Genomic DNA, 19829 nt, shown 5'->3' with positions numbered 1-19829 from the left:
GCATTTACTTGTTGCCAATTAGTGTCTGTTTGTTACAACAAAATGGGCCCGGCTCACAAGGGGATTCTTTGTTCCACTTGCTCCCTTTAAACATAGCTAATAGAGGAGAATGGTTATGAAAACCGACAAATGTCTTTGTTGTAGGTTTTTTCTCTTTTTTTGGCCTTGACCGTGCACCAAAAACAATGGTTGTTTACTCTGTTAATGCGGAACTAACCAAGAAAACGCGGTGGTTACGTAATTCACGGCATAGTTTATACAGCGCAAAACAAAAGTTGTGTACGGTTCATGGACTTTCCAACCTAAATCTTGGCATCTTTGTTTGCTCCTTTGATGTTTGCCAAGCTTCAAAACCAAGTCCTCTCAATTAACTATGCTTTAAAAAATTGTGCTTGTGTTCCTTTGTTCCCGAAATTGACTTCCAAACTGTTACTCAGGAACGTTTTGATCCTAAAATGGTTTAGGTTCCCTTGATTTCCTAACGAAATTCTGCTTCACTCAGTTTAAATTAGCCATGTTGCATGCCCTTCAGTTGTCCCCCACAAACCCCTTGGAGACCCTCTAAACAACAAAACACAAAATAATTCTACGAAGTGGATATTAAGCGCGCTATTGACGCTTGCGTCATTAGCTCAAGATAAAGCATCCTGCCTTCATTTTTTTTACTTAAAAGGGGTCACCAGAAGTGAAGGAATCATTACTCCGAAATGTCGGATTTTATCACTCTTTGGCACTTCTATACTATTAAATTAAGATAACTTTATTGATAAGAACATTTGCCTCGAATACCTTGATAAATCGACTAGCCAACAGTTATGGCTTCGTCTTAAGGTGACAAATTGCCTTTTGGCACGAAAAATCATCTTCAGGTTAATCTTATTGCGGCGCTTTACCGAGTCAGAATTGTAATCATACGTTTCATTCATATATAAAAGCTCTCCAAGCTCTTTTGGCCCAAACTGCATGAACTGAACAGTATCAATGACGCTCAAACTTAAACTTAGTTATTAATCATATAAGTTGGACATCTTCGGTCGCAACTTGCCGTCCAGTGTACATTCAGTCAAATGGAGAGAAAGAGACTTATTCGGAGGTAGGTTTGTTAACTTTAACATTAATTTGTAATGATAATTGCCACAAGAATGCTGTGAGTTCTCTTGCTCAAGATGGGCCAAGTAATCAGAAATCACTCGTTGTGAATGTTCTTGTTTTCAGTATTTATTTCAATGAATACTTGTTGTTATTTTAACATATTTTTGTTTAGCTCTACTAGTGAATCTATGCTTTCATATGGCTCCATGGATGAGAACAGATATATTATGCATGATTTATTTTTTACAGCCGCCAAGTAAGTCTTTTACTTGTCCACTTTTTTGAATCACATGTATGTGAATACCTGTGGTTAATTCTTAATATGAAGTACCGTTTTAGTATCGAAATCAGAACTCAAAGTCTGCCTTAATAAATTCTCTTCAATTGCTCTCAGTCGAACCTTCAGACTCATCGTTTTCTTACATTTTTTTTTTTCTGGTCTCATTTGCCAATCACTTTTAGAAAACGAAAGTTGGACGAGTTGGCGCCATTTGAGAACGCAAATGACATAAACATGAATCTATCTGACGTAAATATGAACGACGTTGGTGAAGAAATGGGCGCAGGTGATAGGACCACAGTTGACGGAAGAAATGGCGGCGCTGGCAAAAAATTCGGCTCATTAATGTTTCCTGGAGAGACATCCCCAAAAGACAGGCGATGAAAGGTCAGATTCGGTGTCATTTAGTTGAGCTATTCTTACTAGTAAGAATGAGAAACTGCCGCGGGTTTAATAGTGTAGCACGACCGATTGAGACGTTGCGAGCAGGCGCCGCGCGCGTCTCTTACGGAGAAACACATGTTAATCCGGTCGATCCTGGCTATGCAAATATCAGTATCATTGAAATGTAATTCTGCGACGTTATGTATCGGCTCTTGCTTAAAATAACAACAACCATTCCTATTAACATGAAAACTCGAATTGTGCGAAACTGAATTTAGAAGCGACAAATTGCTGAGTTCATAAAAAGAGACACTGCAGGTTAGGAAGAATCTGTACACCTAAATCCATAGCCAATAGTCCTGGCCATTCCCCCAATAGTAGTAATTTATTCTGTTAGTTTATTCGCTCGTGCATGTCTCAAGAAACAATATGTGACATCCAGTTAACAAACAGCAGAAATCGTGATGGCAATTCGATACGATTTTATACCGGTATTTTTTGAAATTTAACACGATTAGATTAATTTATGTTTCATGTGAATACCAATGGCACACCCAACCAGTGGGAGCGACCTACGATCTCGAGTTCCAGCGACCAACGGTGATGGTTTAAGGCGACCTGAAAGTTTTGCTGATAAGTCACCGCTGTTAGACGAGGAAGCCCTGATGTCCAAGCATCAAATGATGGAAGAAAAGACGCTGGAGATAGAGTTAGAGCACGCTGAAGAGCGAGAGGAGAGAAAAGGAGCGGTTGTGTTTTCGCGACGGAGAGAGATTCATCGACTATGTGATTGTGCATGAAACGCCACTTGACGATTCCGAGCTGAAGGAAGAAGAAAAAGAAGAATTGCGTGAAAAACTGGAGAAGCGAGGGAGATTTGAGAAAAACTTGAAAGAGGCTGGACTAGAGATAGAATACGAAGACGAAGTCACAACAAAGGTATGTTTAGGCCGATGAATATCTTTCGTGTCGGACTTATCTGCATTCGGGGAATTGGATTGCTTTGTCGGTATCGCTTGTTCATGCAAATTCCTCAAGGTTTCATTAAGAAAAAATACTAAACTTTTTTTAATGTTAACCGGCATTCTGTCGATTCCAATGTATTCTGTTGATTGCTAATTCTCAAGGTTTTGTAATAGAACCACTCCTAGAAAGAGGACGAAGAGTGATCAATATTCTTAGCTTTATTTTGTCAATTGTAGCGTTGTCTCGGGATGTTCGGTTTAGGATTAGGAAATAAACAACGATGTTTTAACGTACTGTACGGTGATTTAAGTTTGATATAAACTACAAGTCCTAATTTGGGTGAATTCTCCCAAATTATCCTTGAAACGCTTGCATGAGAAGCTTTGCTATTCGTAGGCGCATTTTAATTTTAAAGCATGTTGCCTATATTTAGGGACCGTTCCATTGACCCTATACGCGCAGTGATGTTTTAAAACGGTGTGTCAGTGCACGCAGTGTAGCCGGATTACTTTATTCATTGTCATTTATCGAGTGATCTGTTAAGATAGAGGCCTTTTGAAAAAACTGAGCGGCATCGTCTATATTGAAACTACACAAGATTGTCATGTTAGATCATGGGAATATCATGACAACTATTTTACGCCCTCAATTTTTGCGTTACTTTGAAATTCAAATTACGTTTGTCACGCAGTCTAGTAGGTTTTGAAGTGACAGCCAATCGATCAATGTAATCAATCAATATAACGTTTATTAGAAAATATACACCTTGCAGTCTTTCTACTGAATTACGTGCACTAAAATACATTACTGTAATAAATTTATCTATAAGTAAAATAATTAAGTTATTACTGATATAAAAACGATAAAACTATTAAAGGAGAAAATCCGCCTACACTTGAAAAATTGGAAATACACTAATTCAAAGAAGATGACTAATAATAAAAGACTTCTTGTAACGATCTGTTTTGCAAATTGGAATATCAAACCCACATTCCCACATTTCCCACATTCCCATCAAAATAAATTCGCTTTTTGGGACATTTTCTAATAACGATACAAATTAAAGATGTCACCGCTCGACAAACACAAGTAACTGTGTCGCTTGTTCTCAACTGAACTGGAAAGATGCCAAGAGAGCTGTCCAAATATTGTAGCAGTCAGGAACTCCTGAACAGCGCAAAGCGACGAATTTAGATGACTCTAGGATACTGGCACTTTTGACCACTATTGCCATTTTGTGACGGCATCGTTTGAAGAATCCGACAAATAACAGTCGTGTCGTCTATGCCAATGAGCGTAGTTTTCGGCAATCGGAATTCATCGAACGTGACCATGTTAATTTCTTTGAAAACAAACTTAGATCGACATTTGCACCGGTATGATCATCTGTACAATTGGCCATTTCCGAGTGGCTGTTTGTCACTAAAGGTTTACTTCCGAATTCATTTAATGACATGTTTACACTGGCTAATTACATTCATCCTTATAACACTAGAAACTCATCCAATTCCAATTTTTATATTCCATTAGTTCGAACTAATATACGAAAATTTTCAATCCGCTTCCAAGGCCCTAAATTTTTCAATTCTCTTGACAGTCAAATTAAGTCATCTGGATCTACCGCTCAGTTTTGCAAAAACCTTAAAAGATTTCTTCTTTATCGTTAGTAGCATCAAATTCTTAGAAGTATTACGCTTTTGTATTTTTGTGGATAAATGTGTGTGTCCACTCTTTCGTCTTTTAATAATATATTGTATTACGTACCAGTGCTATCTTAAACTTAATTTCTTAGTCTAATTTGAGGTAGCCCATAGCTCCATAAGCTCTTATAGTTTCTTTATGGGCTTCCTCGCCTTTTTTACAATTTTTTGTATTTTGTTTATTAAATCGGATACATTATATGTAATCATGGCAAATAAAACCTTGAACCCTTGAAACCTCTCTGTTTCGAAGCGAGTCTTGATCCTCAGCTATTGAAAGGGAAATGAGTTTGATATGCATAAGAATACGCAACTCGTTTCCATTTGAATGGTTGTGCACCAGTACTCGCTTTGAGCAAGAAACGGGCTATCGACGCGTGGGCTTGCTATAAAAATAGGTACGCATTGCGTACACAGTGCTTTATTCCATAACTGTCAACTGAGCTGCGTTTTGTTTTCCACGACGTAATAGGTAAAATGCCAGAAAATAAATGGCAATCGAGAAACATTGGCTTCGAGGCTGACATGAAGTTCAACTTCTTTTTCACAGCGAATTTAAGCGTGTACTCTCAGCGTTTGACAGTTTCCACGACAAAAGTTCACTAAATTTTAACCCTGTCCGGCGGGGTTAGTATCTGGATGGGAGACATCAACATACACGACTAGCTGCCAGAAACAGGACCGAGAATTCTAATTTAACGCTCAAAAATGCGAACTAAGCATGGAACAGATTTTGTTAGCTTGCTTTATGCAAAACAACTATTGATGCAAAAGTAAATATTGATTCACAGTTTTAAGCTAGAGCACAAGGACGTTTTTAGCAAGTGTCGATTGAGAATTAAGAAAAATTGCCATCAGCAACAAAATTTGCGACATGAAAACAACATATATTTTATGCCGCGATTATAAAAAGTTACCACTAGCGAAAAACATTTTGGGAGATTTTTGCTACGTTCAATTTTTCTATTGTTCTTTTGGCTGCACAAGTAATTCGTAAAAATCGAAAGTGACATCGATTTCAGCGGCAGGCCTGTGATCAAGTTACCTTGCGTATCACTAATAACTGGTTACATCTGCGGCAAAATAACGGCAAGACATGGGGTGTTGGTTTGTTCGTTAGTTTTCTTTGTCTTTCAAGTGTTATAAAAGTCGACAAGAAATGTGCGAATTTAACACAGAGATCAGAATCGTCCAACTGTTGAGGTTGACCATTCTTTCTGCAAAGTCAAAATTTTACGCTACCAGACGAGGTTATTTATCACCTGGTAATTCCATCGTTTTAGAAGTAGAAACTGCTTTATTATTCATCAGCGTCACAAATTCTTGTCGATTTTGGGGCTCATTTGTTGAAATTCAAGCACGTTTCCAACAGACCTGTTTATTTTCGTCTTTCACCCACTTATGTACCAGTCAAATCGAAGCATGAAAACGGAATTCTGCCCATTTTATCGCGTTGGCATCCCACTTAACAAGCTGATGTAATCTACATTTTTTGCTGATCGATCGCAACGATAAAAATAAAAATAGTTTTCTACTGTTTTTCTTTCCGTTGCGAAGAAATTACTGTTGACCTTTTTTCAATGCAGGCAGACAGGTTGACCTAGTCTTTGAGAGTAAAAATATTATGGTCGACTGGTGAATTTTTTTCTTGTTTATTTGACCTGCAGAATGTCTGTGGAATGTGAGCTTGCGTGACGATCTCCGTGGACGTGAAAAGAGTGATTTTGATTTAAGACATTTAAGAATTTAATTTGACAATAACGTACTCAAACAGTTTTCATTCTCTTTTCATTACGTAAATTAAGAAAGGAAAAAGGCGACAAGTGGGCCGCAAACAAACATCAATTGTTGTAATTAAAGAAAACCGTACAGTAGTTTCGTAAATCACGCACGCGCTTCAGGCCTACAAATCTTACACTCACTCACTCACTCAGACAGACCCGATGAAATAGTGCACTACGACAAAAACAATTGAAGATCGCGTGACGGCAGGAGTGCCTGCATGCCGGCCCCCGTTTCGCCTCGTAAAGCATGCGTAGTTACCTCTGGAACTGTTGGCAACCATGATGCTCCCGTTCTATGTTGAACTGAGGCATCCAAAGTTAATGATGTCAGAAAAAGGGGACAAAAATCAATCGGGGACAAAAATCAGATTGACGTTTGTCAATGCGCACTGGCTTTTCATGTGCAGAGGGAACAAACAGTACTGTTTCAGGCCCATTTTGACATTTTTTTGTGCGTGTTTGCCAGGATGACGAGATGAAGACCCATTTTCTCAAAGTCCATGCCCCGTGGGACACTTTGTGCAAAACTGCAGAGGAAATGATGATGCAAATGCCGATAAAGGTATGATTGAAGGAACGATTGGATGTCCTGGCCCTTTTCACACCCTAACCCTCACCCCCATCTCGCCGTTACTTTGAATCGTGAATCGTGGTTTTTTCCAAGGTGGTTTCTATCTGGTTATTTTATCGATTAAAAGAACTAATGTTCCTTAGTTATAACCCAGGATAATGCGTCCTCGTACGGATAACTTCTTTAAGTTGAAGAATGGGTAACATGGCGTGACAGAAGAGTCTGCGTGCCTCCTGCGTAACGGGCTAAGTAGGGACTAGGGAGGAATGAAAAAAAACCGAGAAGAAAAAAGTTCCTCTCCATCAGGGAAAACAAAATGATATGATTTTGGGAAACCTTTGCAAATTTAAATTCACGAACAAAGATGTCGACTTAATGAAATTATGAAGCCGGAACACCGTATTAATTGAAAGATACATTAAAAATATTTCCAGGCATTTTATGATAACATATTTTTCCAATTTCCTCAGGAAAGCGACATCCACATAGCAAACTGGTACGAAAAGCACATTGGCAAAGACATCCGAGATATGATCACGCGCAACAACCCTTTCGAGATTCACGATTCGTCTATCAGTAATAAACCCAACTATTTTATGGTTTACTTCATGAAGGAACATTTAGATATGTACGTCGGACACGAACACAAAGAAACCTTCTTCAGTCGAACCGAAAGAAGCCGAATCGTCGAACACATCTGCAGTAAAGTTCGGTTTGGGGAGGAGCGATATGATGTCGGGATAAAGAAGCTCCTTCACGAGCAGTGTTATGTGGCTGCCTACCCTCTTCATCCCGGTCCCGAGGATAGCCCCGAGGATGAACAACCCACCAACAGCCGGCAAAAACTGAGACGTGAATGGGCGCGCTTTGGTCGTTGGTTCAAATTCCAGCCGTACAATGCCATTATGGATTACTTCGGGACGGAGATCGGCTTTTACTTCTCGTGGCTTGGTTTCTACACAGTAATGCTGATTCCTCCCGCCATTTTCGGTATCATCGTGTTTCTGTATGGTATCAGTAACGCGAATAATTTTAAGCCTGTCGAAGACGTCTGCAATGAGTCCAATGAGCGGTTATTTTACATGTGTCCACTATGCGATGCCCAGTGTCCGTACTGGTCTCTTACTTCCTCGTGTTACTATGCCGTAGTTGCTCATGCACTTGATAATGACTTGACCGTGGCGTTCGCCATTTTCATGTCAGTCTGGGCAACATTGTTTCTGGAGTTTTGGAAAAGAAGGCAAGTTGTGCTCTCTTATCATTGGCACATGATGCATTTTGAAGACTTAGAAGAGCAGTTTCGTCCGGAATTTATCGCCACGGCTCCAACCTGGCGTAAAGACAAAGTTACCGGAAAGGTGGTTCCCCATGTGCCGAAGAAAACACGATATCAGAAGTTTGCAGGAGTGGGAAGTGTTGTTTCATTTATGATTTTCCTTGTGTTAGCAGCAGTAGTAGGGGTGGTTGCCTATCGAGCTTCAGTTTTCGGTGCCTTGGTATCCAGTGGCAGCTTCAATGCACGCAAGAATGCTAAGTTTATCACCAGTATAACAGCTGCTTTGTTGAACTTGGTAAGGATGAATCTGATTATGTTTTTACAGCAAACGTTTAGCAGTGCATTTGTCAGACATCTAACCGCTACATCATGTTGAAAATGAAAAACAACAACAACAACCGATTTTGGATTGGTGGAGAATATGGTTTCCGTGTTGGTAGCCTTTTGATTTCCTTTTCTATGTTCCTTTTTAACCGCGAGAGGCACTTGCCAGCTGCTACCAGTTTCTGATCGTAATAGACCTCTTTACAGTTGTGTGCCTAGTTGCCTGGCCTTTAAATGAAAGTGAGGCTGGTGTTGACCTTGTTATGATACAGACCTCCCTCCTTTTCTTATGTTAATGATGTTGTTACCATGCTAATTGGCAAAAAATTACATAAAAAAAGCAATAAGGTTTCTATCAAAACAAGGCCGACTCCAACCTCACTGTCATTCATAGGCCAGGTAACTAAGGACACGACTGTAAAATGGACTATTCTCGTTTTTCACATGACGTCACGGCCGCTATGTTTGTGCCCCTAAACAAAGAAAAGGCGGCCATGTTTCTGTCCCGACCCAATCCTCCGGGAATTGAACTAACCATCAATGCTATTTATACCAATTTAATTCCAGGACAATAGGCGCACATTTTACATGCGAAATGAAATGCAATAATCGGAGAATCTTTTACTGCGCACCGGTGGCTCAGTTGGTTGAGCACCGGGCTGCCATGCGGGAGGTCGCGAGTTCGACTCCGGCCGGACCAACACTCAGCGTCTTTAAATAACTGAGGAGAAAGTGCTGCCTTTGTAATTACATTCGCAAATGGTTAGACTTTCAAGTCTTCTCGGATAAGGACTTTAAACCGTAGTCCTTGTCTCGCAAATATTTTCCATGTTCATTAGTCCCCTGTGGGACGTTAAAGAACCCACACACTATTCGAGAAGAGTAGGCGATGAAGTTCGCGGTGTTGTGGCTGTCCTCTGTGAGTATATTAGTGGGTGGGTATAGCAGGTCCACATCAGCTAAATAGCTGCCAAAACTTCAACCTGCTCAAACAAATAAATAACAAACAAACAATAACATAAGAAATGATATTTTCCTGTGCCGTTGTCTTGCTCGTCGTTGTCAAGGTTGCTTAAGGTTCCTCTCGTCTTGATCTCCAATGTACTATTTTTGTTATGGCTTTAGTTCTTTGGAAGGAAGCATATCGTAGCCATGTTACAGTATCAAGATAGATCATGATGAAATTAACAAGTCGACTCTGGTTCAGCGATGTCTATACTCTTATCGACAACGATATTCGTCATCACAGTGGTCAAAATGTTGTACATCTCAATAAGTTCACAAGAAATTTTGACCACTGTGATGACAGGTGTCGTTGTCGATAAGAGTACAGACAACGTTGAACCACATTCGATTTGTTTTTTACCACAATATTCAACGTCAAAGCAAATGTTTAATTCAGAGCGTGACCAAGAAAGAGGAAGCGCTGTCTAACTTTCTCGCAATCTGATTAGTGAAAAAGGAATTGCGTGACACGTTGACGCGAGCACATTTTTTTAGAACCTTATTGACAACGGCAAATTAGCCAGTCAGATTGCGAACTTACACGCAATTGTGGTATAATAATTATTGGTTAAATTCATTTTTATTGTAAGGCCTTTGGTAACTTACCAAGATCTCGACTTTTCCTTGCAAACCTTCAAACCCCCGAGAAAGATCCTAACTGCATCAGGGAGCTTTGAAGCCGTAAGGCATCAGGGTACATCTAGTGACTAATGAGGGAATACTTGCAAATTGTTACAGTGCTACTTTCACTGGTAGAGCCTCTGGACAAGGCACTTTATTTTAGGATTTTAGAGGACACTCTTGACCTTACTAACCGTAGCTTTCGTATCCGATTTTGCACTCATAGGTTTGTATTAATCTCCTAAAGTTCATTTACGAGAGACTAGCTGTATGGCTAACCAACTGGGAAAACCCTCCAACCGAAACAGACTACAAAGACAGCTTCACCTACAAGATGTTTTTATTCCAGTTTGTCAACACCTACTCATCAATCTTTTACATTGCCTTCTTCAAACTGAACTATGTGGTTGGTACCCCTGGAAATTATCAGCGATTGGCCGGCGGGCGACTTGACGGGTGTGGTGTTGGAGGTTGTCTTCTTGACTTGTTTATACAGCTAGTGATTATTATGGTTGGCCAACAGATTATTGGAAACATCACCGAAATTGCTATCCCGTGAGTGTAAACAACCTTAAATTTTCCCACAGACTTTCTCTGCCATTTTCGCCGTTTCAGTCCATAGTAAGTATTGCGATCTATTTTAGAAAAAATGCGAGCTCGGCACTGAACGGTAATGTTGCTTTTGTTGTTGAGTCCTTTTTGTTTTTTCTCTGCGTTTATTTTAATTTTGAGCTGAAGCCCATGTCGATATGTTATCCAATTAACCTTTTTCTGACTTTTCTACACAATTTGTAAGTTACTAACACTGTTTCCTCTTTCCATAAGTGGCCTGATGAAATGGTGGAAGCTGCGACAAGCACGAAAGGAAATCCAGGATATACCTCAGTGGGAAGAAGACTACAAATTAAGTGCCCTACCCGAACATCATATGTTTTGGGAATATCTGGAAGTTGGTAAGATTTCAAAGTTTCCCACGCGTGCACACGCTTGGGAGCAAGTCACAATTAGTTTGCTTTGGTCTCTGATTGGCGCACAATATGTTTTGACATTTTTAAACCATTAACCAAGAGATTAAGTATCGTGTAACTACTTTCGAAGCAATTTTCAAAAACTCTTAAATGGCTTGTTGACGGCAACTGACCGTACCAGGCTAAAGTTATCTCCGAAACAAAGAGTTGATCTGTTTTATTGTGTTATCGAGCAGCTGGGCCCATGAGGGGTTATAGGGTGCTTGCCATGTGATCCGGAGATCCGGGGTTCAAGACCCGTCTTGTCCACTTGTACCTTGTTTATTATCTTAGGTCAAAGGATCTTGATGACAGCAGGCAAGTTAAAATTTTAAAGAAAACGACAACACTCTTGAATTTGCAAAACATGTTTCGACAGAAACTTCTGTCATCTTCAGTTGATAGATTTACAAAGCGTTAGAAGTTGAATTTATAAGTAGGAAAGATGCTAATTACATAGTAACAACGGAATGTACATAAAACGTGGCAATGTGAAAATTAAAAAATTTTTTCAATTAAAAAATTCAAAATTTTTTTTTTTTTTAATTTTCACATTGCCACGTTTTATGTACATTCCGTTGTTACTATGTAATTAGCATTTTTCCTACTTATAAATTCAACTTCTAACGCTTTGTAAATCTATCAACTGAAGATGACAGAAGTTTCTGTCGAAACATGTTTTGCAAATTCAAGAGTGTTGTCGTTTTCTTTAAAATTTTATATTAGGTCACGTGTTTACGAGTCTGCAATAGAGGCCGGTTTCGTATTCCAACGGTGGGGATGGATCGAGCATGAAATGGAGGCTAATTTGGGGAAGTCTTTTCACATGCAAATTATTTCCCCCGCATTAGCCTCCATTTCATGCTAGATCCAGTCTAACAACATATCTCTCTCTTGCTTGGCCGAATATTCGACAGAAATATGTTTCATATACTTGATGCATAGCTTGATATTTTACTCTGTATTTCTCCAGACCCCATTACTGCGTTAACCCTAATTCCCCCCACCCCTGCCCTCCAGCTCTAACCCCAAACTTCGTAATAATTTCTTTGGTTCGAATTTGCCCTCTCAGTGTCATTTAAATTTAATTCGGGTCTAAGTTGTGTCGAAAAGCTTGGTTACTATCATCCTCGGAGACCCAGGGGCAGTCAGTCGAGACGGGACGTGAATCGGGACTAGCGTAAAGTTACGCCAGTCCCGATTCACGTCCCGTCTCGACTGACTGCCCCCGGGTCTCCGAGGATGGGTTACTATGTATGGCATGGCCCGGTTACCAAAGGGAAATGGCCTGAGACAGCTAACGCTTTATTTATTCAGTTATAATCAGGGCTCGAAATTGCGACGAACTGGTCGCCAGCTGGCGAATCACGTTTTGTCTGGTAATCCAAGATAAATAGTAGACAACTTCTGTATTTGAATCTTTATTTATATGATGAAATCACTCGGAAATGGTAGCTAAAACACAACTCACCTTTCTTTTTCCCACTAAAATAATGTCTGAATACTATAAGAAAATCGTTTTCACAAACTGTTAATCAATAGCACGAAATGTACTTCTATACTTTGATCACCGCGTTTACTAGGCGCCATATTGTTTTAGAGGCTTCATGGTATAAAAGGTAAAGTGCCTTTATTTAACGTCGGAAGTTCCTTCAGCTACGAGGCTGGTATCAGTGGAAGCCGACGGTGTGCCCTTTACCCCCCTCCCTCAGTCAGTGCTCCGTTTTACGAGTATTTAAAGCTATAGCTACACGGATCAGAGGAAAGTCGAAACAGACGTTGATGTCACCGAGGATCGAACCGGGGACCTCTCGCTCCGAAAGCCGCGCACTAGCCATCTGAGCCACGACTGCTCCTGCAATCGTGGGTGCACTTAAAAACCATGTGCTTCTTGTCGGTTACGTGAGTTTTTGAGGCCGGAAGACGACGATTCAGCCGGAAGGTTAACTGAAAATTAAAATCCATTGTCAGTTGTGAATGCTGAAAACGTAGATAAAGCCAAATTACCGAAGGACCTCCTCGGAACTAGCTTGATATTGATAATATATTGATAATGAACCTGGGCATTGCATAATGAGTTTGAAATTTGTATAGAACCTTCAAAAAGCAACCTGTACCCTTAACGTAAAGTAGCCGTTGGAGAACTTGTTTGTTAGAAAGCGGACACCTGGAAAATTGACTACACGAGGTGATTAATAAATGGAGATAAATATCGGTAGAAAGGTACTTTAAGAAGCCAAGTTTCCTCTGATTCTAGAGGCCACTGAAACCGTACCAGCCGCTCCTTTTATTTTATCCCAGTCGGAGACTGGTACGAGCATTGTGGTTGTGTGGGGGCCTAGGCCAAGCAATTGTAGTATTGCGTTTACTTGCAATAAAGGTAAGTTTCTTACGCAAGCTGTAGGAGAATAAGGAACTACGTTTTGAAGAGGTGAAAAGCATGGATAAAGGACCCATGTTTGCCTTGCTATTGGAAAACACGGGCTTAAAACGTTCTGTACTTCGCTCCATTTCAAATAACCGTAAAGAACGCCATCACCAAACTAAAGACAAAAGCCGAAAGCAACAGTGGCTTTAGAGGTCTTTCTCGTGCTGTTCTTTCTTGCTATTTAATAATTATGACTTTCCTTGCATGCACAGTAACATTTAAAATCATGTTCTTACGTAGGCGACCAAATTTGTCCAATTAGTCGCCAGCTGGCACCTGAGCAAAAAAGTTGATTTCGCGCCCTGTAATAATATTTATCTATTCATTTGTTGTCTTGCAGTTTTGCAGTTTGGTTTCGTGACCATGTTCGTAGCCGCATTCCCTCTCGCTCCACTGTTTGCCATGCTGAACTGCGTAATGGAGATCCGTGTCGATGCCGTGAACTTCGTTTGCCAGTTCCGAAGACCTGTCGCACGGCGAGCCCAAGACATTGGAGCCTGGTACCGAATCATGGAGAGCATTACAAATTTATCGGTCTTGGTGAACGCATTTGTTATCTCTTTCACGTCCGATTTCATTCCCAGGCTTGTTTACCGCTCTTCGTACAGTTCAGATGGAACATTAACCGGCTATGTGAACAGTAGCTTATCATACTTTAACGTTTCAGACTGGGATGCACGGGAGAAACCGAGAGACCAATATGCTTATCAGGTGCTTAACTACTCGATGCCCTTTTGTAGGTGAGTAAGTATATTCACTGTTTACCAATAATGGCAGCTTATTTTTTCATCCACCTGCGGCAGCCTAACAAAGCACACGAAACAGGACCTAAGTATTCGGTAATGATGAGCTATCCTTTTTACTTTTTTCGTGCTTCTGTCGCTCTTGTGTCATCAGTTATTTCAGTTGGTCTCTTTGCCACGTTGGATTTGGTCAGTTCAGTACTACAAAAAAAATTGTACGGATCCACTGGGGATATTGCATCTGACCTGTGAAATAAATGTTTGATATGATGTTTGATATGTTAAATTCGTATTCTGTATCTGGATTTCAGAATGGTCTTTCCCAAATTTATATATTGTGAAAAATATATTTCACGTTAATGACCATGGGTTTCTCACACTCATTAGTGCGCTTAGTAATATATACAATATGAGCGGCAGAGCTGACCAGGCATTTGAAAAGATTAACTCTTCAACGCCTTCAAATTAACACACTTCGAGGATGATATATACTCCTCCGGAAGAATACGAGGGATTATCATGCAAGTGTTCCTTTAAATTGTTACATTTTCTTTCCAAACTGACGGGTCTGGCCGGCCAGTTCTGACGAAAAGAAAGCGCCCTATGACTCATTAAACGTCATCATTTAAGCGTTAATGTACACTAGGTATTTTTTGGTGACTCAAGACATTTTAACAGGGAAAATGGAAAGAAAAGTTTATGCAAATGACAAGAAATCTGTATCAGATATACAGATATCGATTAATAGAACATTTATTTTGTTTTCCCATCATGAATTATTAATGAGTTTTATAAATAGTGCCAATATACAGGGAACATATAGACCTTATGCCATTTGCCATCATTTAAATATTCTTTTGTTTTTATTCAAATTAGCCCTTGATGCCTCGTTCTTGAGCTGAAAATTCAAAAGAATATTTTGCCTTGAACGAGGCATCAAGGTCTAATTTCAATAAAAACAAAAGAATATCTAAATGACGGCCATTTTGGAATAAGGTGTATAAATTTCCTTACGGCTGTGTCTTACGTCATTTGTCCCTCGGTTCGCTTCGCTCGCCGATATTTTACTCATTATAATTAACGATTATTCCATGAGTGCGCATTGGATATGAGATAGTAAATAGCCAACGAGGCGTGCAGCGCCGAGTTGGCTATAACCAGTCTCATATCCAACAAATTCGAATGGAATAATTGTTTTATTAAATTCCTTAAACTCCAAAAGTTTTGGAAGTACGAAATACGAGCGAAAAACAGGGAGAGAATCCGACCGAAATCGAAAAAACGTGATGAAGATGCGATGTTGTGTAAAACCTGGTGGTCAGACAGACGCAGGCTCGTCACAAAAACATTTTAAGCGTCGGAATAGACCATTTTGCAGATACGGCGGCCATTTTGATTTATGTCGTTTCGAAAGACATTATGGGATGCTCAGGGGGCAAATTAATATGTATTTGCCCCCTGGGCATCCCATAATTGCCATTTGAAACAATAGAAATCAAAATGGCCACCTTATCTGCTAAAAGGTCTATTGATCCAAAGTTTCCACGAAAAGTGTTTTTTTTTTTTTTGTTGCTTTTTTCCGAGAGAAATTTCGCTTTCCGGCGAAAAAAAAACTGAGTTTAGCAACGCTTAGCGCAATCATTTACCACGTAAGGTCAAACTGAGATATATGAGCTGATAACCGAGATTGAGTGAACCAATCAGAGCACGAGAAATGCATTAACCGACGTATATATATTTAATGATATATGTTATTTGCCAGCTGGGAGGTCCGTATAGCGAAAAACTCTGACCGAGCAGGCCGAGGGCAATTTTTTCAAGACGTCGGTCACAGTTTTTCGCTCTACAGACCGACCCTTAGCTGGTAAATAACTTTTTTTTCCTTTCTCTCTTTCTTTCTCTATGAATCACTGTAATTGTTGACTCGCACCGCGCTTGTTAGCGAATGCAGTAAGCGACTTACAAACTGAACGTTTCAAAGAAAAATGTTTTGATTTGAATTTTATTTCCACAACTTGTCGAATAAAAATCTGTTTTGAAACACTTAATTCTGTGTGTTAAACTGAGGATTCGGTGTCAAAAAATGCAACCCAATCAGGGCTAGGATTCCGTCCGGGTTGGCGGGCAAGATAGAAAAATTCCGCCCGCTCCCAGAGGGAATCAGATGCAGGATTCGCAGAATTTCGCCCGCTCGCGCATTGAGAAAAAAAATAAAATGCCCATTAATTAAGAACTGCACACCTTGGAACCTCTGAAGGGCTCCTTTGTTTATTTTGCCGGGGTCTCATTTCCAACTTTTGGTAAAAAAATGCTTTATTTCACTTTTTATTTTGCCATTTCTCGTGACTCTGGTTAACACTCGGGAATATGAGTTGAGATTGTGCAAATGACATCTCGTCCGTGGCGCCTGATCACGTTAACGTAAGTGAAAAGATTCGATTGAGTTGTATGGTCAGAAACCTTGTGGTTGTCATGGTGATCCAATTTAGTGCCAATTTAGTTTCCTCTCGTACTATGGAAAAGGCGATGTTTATTGGGATACTCAAGCAGCACTTCTCTGCAATTTCCGTGTGTTGCTGAATTGCAATGGATAAAGACTAAAAATGTAGAATCATAAATAATTGATTTGCGACCCTTTTAACAGCTCGCTTGGCACTACTAATTTGATGTTTATGTGAAAGGGGTGCATGTTTTCCTTTTAATATTTGTTGTCCTGTCGTTTGCTTATGACTTGAAAAAAATAATGAAGTCAAAAATTTTCGCCTTTTTTTCAGATATCCAGGGTATCGCATCCCCAACGAGCCTTATGACGTAAACAAGCAATACTGGCACGTGATTGCTGCTCGGTTGGCCTTTGTGTTTGTGTTTCAGTACGTCGTGTATTCCATTACCAAGTTCATAGCGTGGCTTGTACCTGATCGACCCAAACTTCTCGATCTTAAAATCCGACGGGAGGAATTCTTGGCCAAACAAACTCTTCGTCAAAGAGAAGTTGCTGACATAGATCCTGGTGTAATAGAAGTGGTTGCATAGTTAGGTGAGGAAATAATGTAAATAATATTCCGTTTCCACATGCGGTAGGATTTATAGTTGAACTTGTGGGGCCGTGTGAAGAAAGTATCAACTGAAATAAGCAAAACGACTTCAAGAAACTTAGCTGAAACTGGAACGACTGGAACCACACTTGATCTCAATTAGTGGAGGCAAGGACGGAAACCGCTCCTAGTTTTTTAACCTAATCGTCGTAAAAAGATAGTTTTAACAATGTAAATGTAGTAGTGTCAAAAGAAGTTCAAAAGAGCTCCGTGCTCGTTTCTCGAAAGTCCCGAAAACGTTTCGGGCCTGAAAAGCCATTTGTGAAACTGCCAACTGCTTATTTTGGAAGGCCGATCTTTTAACATGTTTTTAAGATAACAAAAAGCAAACTGGCTGTGAAGTTTGTTGACTTAAATCCTCTCCGTTCATGAGATACAGAGGGAATTGTAACACACGAAAATGGCCCGTAAAGTTTCGGGACGTTCGAAAAACGGGCCCCAGGGGCCCGTTTCTCGAAAGTCCCGAAAACGTTTCGGGCCCGAAAAACCATTTGTGAAATAGACCACTTTCGATATATTAAAATTCACTCCTACACAAAAGGCATCATCTCGAGGCTCTGGGGAATAAATATAAGGATTTGTATGAGTTTATTCCCCAGAGCCTCGAGATGATGTCTTTTGTTTAGGACTGAATTTTAATATATCGAAAGTGGTCTATTGCCAACCGCTTGTTTTGGAAAGCCGATCTTTTGACATGTTTTCAAGGTAACAAAAAGAAAATTAACTGTGAAGTTTGACGAATTAAATGCTCTCCTTTCTTGAGTTCCAAAAGGACTTGTGACATTCGAAAATGGCCCGTAAAGTTTCGGGACTTTCGAGAAACGGGCCCCAGGTCTGAGGGTTGCCGTTCGTGGCACGTAAGCTGGAGAAAGAGTGATTTGCTGTGAGATGAATGCATAATTATTTTGCTCTGTTCTCATTTTCATTTGCAGCTCGTTTGCCAAAATAAGGACGATCAAAAAGCTGACTGCAAGAAACACGAAAACATCAACAAGGACAACGCCTTCAGGAATCATTTTAGAACATTCTATTTAGTTTATGCAATATTGAGTGGCACGTATTTTGCGCTTCAAGGCACAGGTTATGTTTAGAAAAATAAGGACATAAATAAGCCGGCTTCTTCTGTTGATTTCCTTATAATGATGTTTAAGATCGCGGCAAGAAACTCTAACCTCAACTTGGACCTCGCCTTTCGGAAGGCGGCCACTTTGACAGACTCCTCTAACCTATTCTTTCCTTTCCGCTTAAGGCCATGGGTTCACCAAAACACCTTTGTTTTAGTCGTTGAATTGTAACTGAAAACTTGCCTTCAAAGTCCTTTTTTAAAATGTTTGGTGAAAAGCAAGTTATCTCCTTAAAACTCGATAAGAAATAGACTTCTTTCCCTGTTGCTAACAGGGACTTGTAGTAGGTGTAAAACAAGTCAAGTTTGATAAGCGTACAAATTCTGTTTCTCATGGAGATGCGGTTCGTGAGAAAAAACTTACATTCGCTGGTTTGGCACAGTCAAGTAATATAACGGCTGACTCGAGTATTTTGTTTGCGCGAATTGAGAGAGAGACTTCTTCGAGATGGCGGCTTTCTTATGTTGAAGTAAAACCGTTATCGTAGCTAAATTTCTTGCGAGTCCACAGGGAAGATATCTGCTCACAAGCATTGGTTTGTTTACAAATGTGCCAAACACTGAAACATAACTTGGCTAACTAGGCTTTGCCTTATAGTAAGTGTTACGGTTAAATGTCTTAGTACACTTTTTCCTTACGTTGGGCGCCGGTACATTGCCCGATACTTGTCATCGTCGTCTATAAATTGTGAAAGCGCGACATGCATACTTGCGCTTGTTTTTTCTGTGGGACTCTTTGCGCCCCTTGCCTCCAATCGCAAAAAAGAGAAGCCAGATAAATGCTTCAATGCCATAACGGCGTTATCCCTTCAGATTACAGTACCAGGGTATTGTCGGTAACGAATTGCGTTTGTGAGGTGGAAATTCCCTCAAGCGGGAACTTCTCATATCCGTACACACCGTACGATTGTTAATCGGAATAAAAGTTTATAAATCTAACATGCGTCGGTGCGGTTCTTTCATTCGGTAAGAAGTATTTCCATCCGGTTTGCATCACCAGGCGATAGTAATAGTTTCCCTTTTCTGTTGTTGGCACTTAACATGGCAAAAAATGCAGACAAATGGCAAATTGGATCACCATAAATTCGTTTAAGATCCAGATGATCGATCTAATTTCCTTTAGTTACGGATCTTGCGAAACTTGCGCTGTGTTGTAATTGGCATAAAAATATAAAAATTCTTACCAACTTTTTCGCATTGAGGGTTTTCGCATGTGCACGATTCGAGGTTGGACAGACACCTATCCCTCCCTCCCAAACATTCTGCTGTGAGACCAATTGCGAGATGAACACGGGTTTACATTGATATTAATTTAGGAATGCAGTTTGAAACCTGGAGGAGATATTTATGAGAAGTTTAGTCTGAAAACGCAAATTGGGTCTTGCAAATTCCAACTCCGACTTTATTCACTCTGCTGCATTTACAGGTCG

General features: G+C 40.1%; 1 pseudogene; it reads left to right on the top strand.

Annotated features, from left to right (window-relative positions):
* Positions 1-2286: 2286 nt before the first annotated feature.
* Positions 2287-19334, top strand: LOC137969932 (anoctamin-4-like; annotated as a pseudogene).
* The last annotated feature ends 495 nt before the right edge of the window (positions 19335-19829 follow it).

This window comes from Montipora foliosa, chromosome 9 (genome assembly GCF_036669935.1).
Source record: "Montipora foliosa isolate CH-2021 chromosome 9, ASM3666993v2, whole genome shotgun sequence".
Classification (NCBI taxonomy): Eukaryota; Metazoa; Cnidaria; class Anthozoa; order Scleractinia; family Acroporidae; genus Montipora; species Montipora foliosa.
Note: the sequence above shows the minus strand (reverse complement) of the source record. Positions and strands in the feature narration are given on the sequence as shown.